This window comes from Populus nigra, chromosome 7 (assembly GCF_951802175.1).
Source record: "Populus nigra chromosome 7, ddPopNigr1.1, whole genome shotgun sequence".
Taxonomy (NCBI): Eukaryota; Viridiplantae; Streptophyta; class Magnoliopsida; order Malpighiales; family Salicaceae; genus Populus; species Populus nigra.
In genome coordinates this window covers 20,274,227-20,284,895 of record NC_084858.1, presented here as the reverse complement: position 1 = coordinate 20,284,895, position 10,669 = coordinate 20,274,227, and positions in this window count along the sequence as shown.

Here is a 10,669-nt window from a genome sequence, read left to right as displayed (position 1 = left end):
AAAAAGGTAATAATATCAAATGAGAAAAAAAAATTATATATATATAACTAATAAATGAGGACCAAAATTATTTTAAAAAAAAAGAGAAAACAATGAACTATTAACTTGGAGTAAAATTAAAAACAATAAAACATTTATAAAAGAGTTAAGAAAAAAAATCACAAGAATAAGGATTAAATTGAAAACACCAACACATGATGAACCTGAACATATAGAATTTTTCAACGTATTTTTTTAAATAAAAAAATCATAAATATAAGTCAAAAAACTTATGCACATATTCAATTAAACAAATCACAAACCATTGTGTAAATAAATGAAAAAAAGTTATTAATGATAAAAAATAATAACTAGAAAAATTAATAAGCCAATGTAAATCAAGATATTTAATATCTTAAAACGAGTTATTTATTAGGTTATGTTTAATAAATCTGTTTATGAAAATCAATTTATAATAGAGATTGACATACATAAAATGTATTGAATAAAATAAAAAAATATTATTCATGGTTAAACATATTAAAAATATTATAAAAATAAATATTTAATCTATAGAAAATATGTAAAAAAAAAATTAAAGATGAATTATACTAACACTAGAAAAATTATTGTTATTCAATGAAGGATAAAAATCCCAAAAAATCATAGAGAAAAAGTAGTAATTAAAACATAAAAGGTCAAAGCTTGATATGAAGTTTAGACAATATATCTTTAGGGAATTAGAATTGGGTGAAAGGTTTCAAGCTTTGGAATTCAAAAACAAACAAGGTGGTGATTAGTAGAAATATGATTTTCGATGAAAAAATTATATTATAGTGTACTTAGGAATAAAAAAACAAATCCTATAAAATTACAGCAATAATGACTATGATATGTAGGTGAAGCTAGATACTCATATTAAGGAAGAAACCAATTAGAATTCACAGAGTTCTAGTTCAGAATATCAACAATATGATAATAAAGCTTTGGGTAAGTCTAAACACATTATCAAGCCACCTATTAGATATGATTTTGAATATTTGAATTTTTATGCACTTATTACTAGTAGCAGGGATCCTACTACTTTTTAGGAGGTATTACATAGTCATGATAAAAGTAAATAGATGGGTGCATAAAAGAAGAAATGAAGTCTCTGTGTAAGAATCAGACATGGGAGTTGGTTGAACTTCTAGAGGGGAAGAGGGTGATAGGATGCAAATGAATGTAGAGAAGAAAAAAGCAATATCAAAAAAGAAATGTGAGATGTTCAAGGCTCATTTAGTAGCAAGATGTTACTCACAGAAAAAAGGGGTTGACTATGATGAGATATTTCCCTTTGTAGCTAGATATATTTGTATCAGGTAATGTTAAGTTTGGTAACACATTTTAATATGCAGTTAAAGTAGATGGATGTCAAGATAAATTTTCTCTATATTGACTTGGAAGAGAAAATTTACATGGTACAACCAGAAAGGTTTCATCAACCTGGATATTAATATTTGATTTGTAAATTGAGAAATTACTTTATGAACTGAAACAATCTCCAAAGCCATGATACAAATGATTTGACTCCTACATGATCAGGATCACCTACAAAAGATATGTGTATGACTATTGTATTTATGTAAAGAGCCTTGATGATGATTCTTTCATTTATCTATTACAATTTTTTCATATCATAAAAATATACCAATAATGTATTAAAAACATAGTTGTTATTAATCAAAGCATGTCCACAATTTGAAAAGAATATTCAAACTTGGCTGCGGACATTATAACACCTATTTCATCTTTTCTTCCTAACTAATGAAGATGATATTATAACTGAACAAAAGTGGTAAACCAATTTTACAAAAGCTGTTTTAAATGTATTTCATTTCAGCTTCAAACCAATACAATAAACTCAATATTATACAAATTATGATGCATCATTTGAAATCCAGTTTTAATATTGTTTATTTTTACATTTTAAAAGTGTTTTTAAAAAAAGATATTATTTTTTTTGCTTCAAATCAATATTTTTTGGTGTTTTCAGATCATTTTGATGTGTTGATATCAAAAATAATTTTTTAAAAATAAAAAAAAATATTATTTTGATATATTTCCAAGAAAAAACACTTTGAAAAACAATTGCTACCACACTTTTAATCATGAAAAAAAAAACAAAAACAAAACTGTTTTAATGAGTTGAAAAGAAGAAGGAAATCGTCGAAGATGGCAATCAATCCATATTTAGCCATGTTGAAAAGCTATTGTTCTCAAGGAATTAAAAGGTTTGACAGATAGCAGATCTCAAGGAATGATCAAAACAACCTCAATAACATAACTCTACCTTGATAAGGTAAAATTATACAGATGCCTCGTGAGAAAAAAACCAGCACAGCTAGTGAAGGCTTCCATGGGTGAAACTACAGTCACCAAGGTATGAAAGCCAACCAGCCAGCCAGCTTGTAACATCAAGAAATGGAATTGGAAGGATGAGAAATGTGTGTGACACGTTGCAAAAGGTCTTAGAAGATTGACACGCACAAGAAGTTCAATGATTTGCTAACGGGACACGTTTTGGTCTTTGTCATTTCTGTCGGTTATGGATGGAGATTGATGGATTCTTTTACCATGGACGGGTGAATTTTTTTCTCTCTTTTTCTTCCTTTTCTGAGGAACAATGGACTTTATTTTTTTGACACAAATCTTCGGTTTCCATCACGGTTATAAAACCTCAATTAGTTTTATAGATTAAAATGAAATTCAAGACCTAGATAGGTTCGAGCTAGAAAAACATAAGAAGGAAAAAAATTGATTAACCTAATAAAAAAATCTGAGTTAATTTGCGATCTCAAGCCTAATATGATAAAAAATGGGTCCATCATCTATAGACTTTATATATATATATATATATATATATATATATATATATATATATATATATAAAAGACTCATTAGTCATTATAAAAAAGAATAAGGTTAATTTATATTTTTATATCTTTGTTACGTAGTGTAATTACTAAATTACTTTTTTAAAAAAAAATTATGCTTAGATTAAAGGGCTTTTAGAGCTTTTTAATTTTTTTTATACAGTGTAATTACTTAAATGCACTTAAAAATAATCTTTATTAGCTTTCAATGCAAGGACACTTTAGTTATTTTCTTATGATTTTTTTTTTGTTATTCTCATATGATGTCAAGGGATCTTCGGTCTTTTAATTTATAAAATATAGTTTAAATAAAAAAAAAGGTTGGAGCATGCAAGCACGCGTCAGCAAATAGACATCACCCGCACCGACACGATGCCAAAATAACTTTGAACGACACTGTTCAGGACAACGTTCGAAGTACTTCACCACCCCTATCATGATGGTGAGGCTCGTGCTACTAGAAGATTGTCGGTTGAGCTCTGATCACATGTTTTTTCTTTTTTTCCTCTCTCCCCTCCTAAAAAACATGCTAGCCATTGCAAAAAAAAAAAAGTCTGTTTATTTGATTATTAAATCAAATTATACAAAAAAGCTAAAAGAGTTCAACAATTCACTATACATACACTTATATTTCATTGTAGATTCGCATGGTGAAATTACTATTTTGCCCTTGAAGGTCAAACTCATTTAACATGGACTTAGGGGTAGGAAGATATTTTCCATGAGATTTATTAGTCATTGCAAGAAAGAACAAGGTTAATCGGTATTTTTACATCTTTGTTACATAGTGTAATTATTAAATTACCCTTACAAGAAAGAAGAATTTGCTTAGGTCAAGGGGCTTTCTAATTTTTTTACAGTGTAACCACTTGAATACCCATAAAAAATAATTTTTCTTGGCTTTTGATGCAAGTGCACTTTAGTTATTTTTAATGGTTTTTTTTGTTATTTTCATGTAGGGTTAGACGGAATTGTTTTTTTAATATATAAAATATATTTTAAATAAAAATGGTTGGTATATGCCTCTCACACACCAACAATTGACCATCGCCCACACTCTTCAGGTGGCGTGTGTAGCACCAAAGCAACTTTGAGCACCTCCATCCGGGACAACATTCGATGCGCCTCATTGCCCCCATCATGGTAGTGAAGCGTGTGCTACTAAAAGATCAGCGGTTGAGCTCTAACAACATGTTTTTTCTCCCCTCCCCCTTCCCACTCTCTCCTTCTAGAAAACATGTTAGCCATTGCAAAAAAAAAAAACCAAAAAGTCTTTGTATTTGTTTGTTGTATCAAATTCGGTCCTCATTCTTTTAATTGCAATGTATTTGGTATTGAATCCTTTATTGAATTTATTTAAATTTCATCCATTGACGTTTAATTTTTATATCAAATTTTGTCATCATTCTTTTGAATGCAATATATTGGGTCTTGAATCCTTATTGAATAATGTTTTTTTTTTAATTTTATCCATTGACATTTGATTTTTCTATCAAATTTGGTCCTCATTCTTTTTATTGTTAGTTTTAGTTTTTCTTATCCTTTTCTTAATTGAAATTATTTTTCAATTTCATCCCTTATGATTTGATTTATTTTCTTTTTGTGTCAAATTTGGTTCTTATTCTTTTCAAATTTACAATTTTTTTCTTTTTTATCCCTTTTTTTTGTTGAATTTGTTTTTTCAATTTTATCCCTAATTATTTTGATTGGTTAGGAATTTGACATTATTATTTTTTGGGATTGCCTTTTATGTTGTAATCACCCTCAAGATCCATGTCACAAGTTTTGAAACTTGGATGAGATTGGCTTCAATTATTTTTAATATTTTTTTATTTCATCTATTATCATTTGGTTCATTAAAAATTAGTATTTTTTATTTTTTTATCTTTTTTTTTATAGATCCTGATATCATGTCTCGAGTCATGAATTGAGCAAATTCATCTCGAGTCATGAATTCAGCAAACTCAGTATGTTTGACTCGAGTTTATTACTTAAAAAATATAACATGAAGGTAGTATTTTATAAACAAGAGAAATGCCATAAAAGGTATAATAAAAAAATGATATTCAAATTGTGATTCTCGGGACAATAAAAAACAAGGCTAAGTTATAGGATTAAAGTTTAAATAACTTGATCAAATATCGGTTGATATATAGTAATAGGATTTTCTTACAGGGATGTATGGTGATGATAGGAAAAAAAAACACAAAAAGGGTTGCTAAATAAATTTTCTAGGAAGAGATGTATGGTAATGATAGAAGGAAAATGTCAAAAATAAAAAGGGTTAACAAAAGAAAGTAAATAAAGATTAAAAACAACTAATGTATTAATTACTTTTTTTGATATCATGTTAAAAATAAAAAAACTTTATTAATAGGATGTGTTATTATAATCAATCAATTATATATATAGACACACACACACAACCAAACAATTATAGAAATAAATTACTAATGATGAAGAATATTATTATTATTAATATTATTATTATTTCTTTAATCGATGCATGCGGGGTTTCAAGCATTTATTAGTTACATCAACATCTCTAACGAGCAACTCATTATTTAGTTTTCTACTTTAGCTCTTTGGTGCGCAACAATGGCGTCCCCCAGAGAGAATTGACCATTACAATGGCACTTGTGATCAGACCCACAATGGCAAGATGAACAAAAGAAACATCTATTGCCTGTGTTGCAATCTTCATCTTTATTACAACGGAATGTAATTATTCGGCCTCTTGCTGCTGCCAATTGTGAACCTAACAATCAAGTTTTCAAAATATTAATTAATTAATTCTTAATATATCGCAATAAATAAATATATAAAACAAAATAATTAAGAATGAAGCAAATGCTACATTTGAGAGAGAAAGACTAACAAGTTGCAATGGTCAATAGCACAACGAAAAATGCCAGTTTGAGGGAAGATTTCTCCATAGTTTTTTTGCTTCCTTTTCTTTTGTCAGCCAATTTCTCTTGCACTGAATATGCCAATGGCTCTTCTTGGTGCCATGCTATATATAGATGGGTGTGGTTGTATGACTGTAAAGAGCAGAATCTGAAGAGTATAAATGTATTGCTGGATTTTTATTGATTGCATACCTTTAATTTCTTTAATTTGATTTCCTTAGATATTATGTAGATCCACTTTCCCACAAATATCTCTTTTTAACTATATATATATATATATATATATATATATATATATATATATATATATATATATATATATATATATATATATATATATATGGAATTGGTAACCAAAAACCCTCAAAATTTAACCTGTATATCTCCCATTTATTCAATTCAATCTAATTATATAGACTACATTACTGGTTTTGCCTTACATTATTAAAAGTTGTTAGATTATACTATGGTGGTCTGTTTATAATTTTTCTAAGTGAATATTTTACTATAAATACTTCAAACTCTAGCGTTGGTAAATATTATATAGACAAGAAAAGAAAAAAAAACATGGCATTTCTAATTCTAATACCAGTAAATAAACCAATAAAAAGAATTGAAATCAAAGCACACTTATTTTTTTAGGAGAGGAAAAAAATTATTATATTCTGAATTTGCATTTCACAATGATAAATTATATAATAAAATCATAAAAAAAAGTGAGGGATTCACAAATAAATAAAAAAAGACCTACAATTTTTTTTGAAATTTTCTAATATCCTTAAAAGCTTGTTTGGCATACATATCAAAATAAAAAGGGTGGAACAAAAGAGATAAGACGTAGTGTATTTTGTCCTTGGCACAAAACAAATTGTGCCAGCTAGACCTGAGGCCTGCCCGGCCTCCACTGTTATTTTTTTTAGGCCTGGTCCAGCCCAGTTGTACTGGCTGGGCTGGACCCAGCAAGTCATTGCTGTAACTCTAGAGAAACACTGGAATTCTCTTTTTTGGGTTTTTTCGTTTCTCCTATTCTCTCTGTACTGTCAGCTAGAAATAAAATTAATATAAAAATAGTTTAGATGTAAAGTCTATAATATCTCAAAAAGGTATATTTGATATTTTTCTAAAACTAATTCTTTATCATTTGAGGAAAAAAAGGTTAATTGCAATCAAGTCCCCAGTTTTAAATTTTATACCAATTTAGTCCTCAAGAAAAAAAAATCAGTCCTTACTTATCAGTCTTTTGCGTAATCTATGGTTTGTTGAATTATAAAAAGTAAACTATTTTTCATTTGAAATAAAAATAAAAAATATCTTAATAACAATAATAAATTATTATTATTATTATTATTATTATTATTATTATATAATTGTGTCGTGAATTTTCTTTTACCAAAGGAAAATCAAACGCATTGTTGTTTACCTGATCATACTAAAACAGAACGCTCTCCTTTAATGGTCTACCATATTGATTAAAATTGTTTTTTTTAAATAACACAATTGTTTTGAAAATAAAAATAAATTATTTTAAAATAATATTTTAAAATAATAATTCCTTTTAAAGTTTCATAATTAGTTTTAAGAGGTTTTAGGTAAGGAGCTGGTTATACTTAATAAAACATGAAAATTATCTTAAAATATTATACCCAAGATAAGTTGATTTACATTTATTTTTAATAATAAAACATACATATTGTGTTTACACGTTGAGAATTTACCTAAATTTACATATGTGAACTTGTTATTGATGTTAAAATACTATATGAATCTAAAATAGTGATTTAAAACCAGACCATAACTTTACTTTTGAAATACATGCGTTGGACTTGAGAAGAACATAATGGTTACTTAGGATTTGACCCATTCAACTTGATTATGATCGTAATGGGCTAGAAGGTTGTCATTCGTCCTCAACAAGTTAATCTAGTGCAAATTCTCTTGTCACATTATAGAATAATATCACCTATAATAATTTTGCACATATATATCAATTGAATATAACAAAAAAAATACATATTCAAATAACCAATGAATTATATCACTTTTCTATTATTATTTTTTAAATAATTAAGGAGTTGCATGGTAATTAATTTATTTTATCATCCACTTGCATATGTCCTTGAATAATACTTAATGATGGTTTATTTATTCTATATTGACTTATTCTCCCAATCTCATATAAAATTTACAGTACCGAGATCAAATAATTGCAGCTTGGATAAGTCAGTTGTGACTTATTCTCCCAATCTCATCATCACGTACGTGGTATTGATTTTAATCTTACCGCACCTTTAAGGATAAATTTCATCTGATTTTATATTTTTGGGGTTGCCATGACATGGACACCAGCACTCCAAATATGAATACGCTTAAAAAACTATTACTTAATTTGAAAATTATTTAAAATTAAAAAAAAAATCATTCAAGGTTTGAAAATGACCTTCATGAACTACGTACTCGAGATGGCCAAAAGCTGTCGAAAGTGAATTGGGTAGAGGTGGCAAATGAGAATGACACGGGGGTAGTGGACAGACGTGCGGAGACAGCAGCGCATTGGTTGCACACACCGATAAGGATGAGATCCTTAAACCTGTTGAATCGAGTTCGCTCGCTCCTCCTCTTCCATTCTACACTGACAATGAATTTCACCGTCACTCGAGGAGGGGGTTAGATGCCAGGAAAACTTTGAGTTTCTTTCTCTCTCGGTTTTCTCTGTTCGCGAGTTCTTGGCTATTGCTGCTGCTACAGCTGCTGCTGTTGTCGTTGTCTATTGATGGTCGTCGGGTGGCTGATGCGTGGAGAAGATGGAGGAGGGACTGTGGCGGTTTTATGTGTAGATCGATGCTGACAATGGCTATGGGTCAGTTGGATGTTTCGGCAGGGATGAAGGAGACAATGGTCGTGGTCTGTGGTGACGCTGAGATAGGCTATCATGTAGAGCTTTTACTGGCGTAGAGCGGAGCTGCTGTTTGGTGAAGATGGAGACAATAGAATAATAAAAATTATATTATGGTTCTATTAAGTTTTTAGAATGAGATAGTTTTTTAATATGATATCAAAATTTTACTCATTAAATGATTATAAATTCAAATTTTATTATCTCTATTTATCCAATAAAAATTACGCACAAGATATATAGTGTAGATTTGTATAAGTTTTAAGTTCAAAGAGTTTTGACTTGAGGGATGTATTACAAAAAGTAATATAAATTATATCATAAAATTCATCTAATAATTTAATTTTTTAAATTAAAATGTTATTTGATAGAAAAAAAATGAATAGCTTGCAGTTAATTGCTAAGAAGAGGAAGGTTTTTTATTTTTTACACTTTGCCTAGACGAGTTGAAGTGAAGAAAATATCATCATGTAAAACTATGCTAATACAATTTTAAGCGATTTTAAAGGATAAATTATATATAAAAATAAAGTTTAATGACAAAAAATAGTATTATTTACTTGAGAGCAGTGTAATTATAGTTATTAAACCCGATCAAAAATTGATTTAGCCAAAGAGTTAAGTCCTGAGTCACACAGTGAGCCAACATAGAAAAATAAAAAAATATATATTTGAGATTTTAATAATTTACATGGAAATTTTTTGAAACAATGCACATAGATATAATCATATATAGTTATTCCACTTTAAAAAATTAAAAAACAATACATGTGGAGGCTATATAAAAAAAAATGTGAAGTATAGAATAATTATCATATATTGAAAATCAAAAAAATAATTCATATGAATGTAGCTATATATAGTTATCTCACATTGAAATATTTACAAACAATCCATGTGAATGTAGCCATATATAGTTATCTCATATCAAAAAATTAAGAAATAATGCATATAAATGTAGACTATAAAAAAATAAATGTGAAGTGCAATAAAATTATCTCACATGGAAAAGTTAAGAAACAATTCATATGAATTAAAGTTACATTTAGCTATCTCATTTCAAAAAATTAAGAAACAATTTATATGGATATAAGTTATATAAAAAAAATTATGTGAGATTAAATGTTCATATATTAGTTTTATATTTTTTTGTATTTATTAAAAAATATAAAAAAATAAAATTATATCTCTATTAAATTATATTGGGTCACTCGGACTCGGATTTCAGTTAACTCAACAAGTCAGACAATTTTTATAAAGTTAATTACAAGCATGAGATTTTATAATTTGAAATTCAAGAACCCAGATCCTTGATAATTGATCAACCCACCTGCCGAGTTTCATAAATATGAGTGCAATAAACAATGGATTTGGATATGAAGGAACTATGCACAATGCACGGTTCCCGTCCCTTAGTTTATTTTTTAAATTTTAATTTTATGTAATGTTCATTTTTTTTTTAGATATTGACTTTTTTTTTTTGAACAAATACATTTACTAGCTTACAATAATGTTTTTGTTTTACCCGTTACATGTCTTGCATATTCCATCTTTAATGTGCCCAACACACATCATCTGTTTTTTCCTGGACTGGTGATGCTCTCCTGGGTCTCCCGTCAAGCTAACAAGTTGTTATCCCTCGACTTCAAAATCATATCAAGGCAGGCAATATATGATGCATGCGGAAGCTATCTGGGATAGGATAGGATACGAAAATCACAAGAAAAAGATATAGAGAATTTGATGAGAAAAGAGAATTTATGAATTTTAATTTATAATTTTATTTTTTAAAATATAAAATATATAGTGACTACCTTCTTAAAAAGTTTACAGACTTTTAAATAGGTTAGAAAATCATAATTTTGTTAGAGAATAATATAAATTATATCTTGGAACCTTACCTAACAACTTAAATTATTGGATTGAGATTGTTCTTTGACATGGTATCAAAACTTTAATGATCAAACGATCAC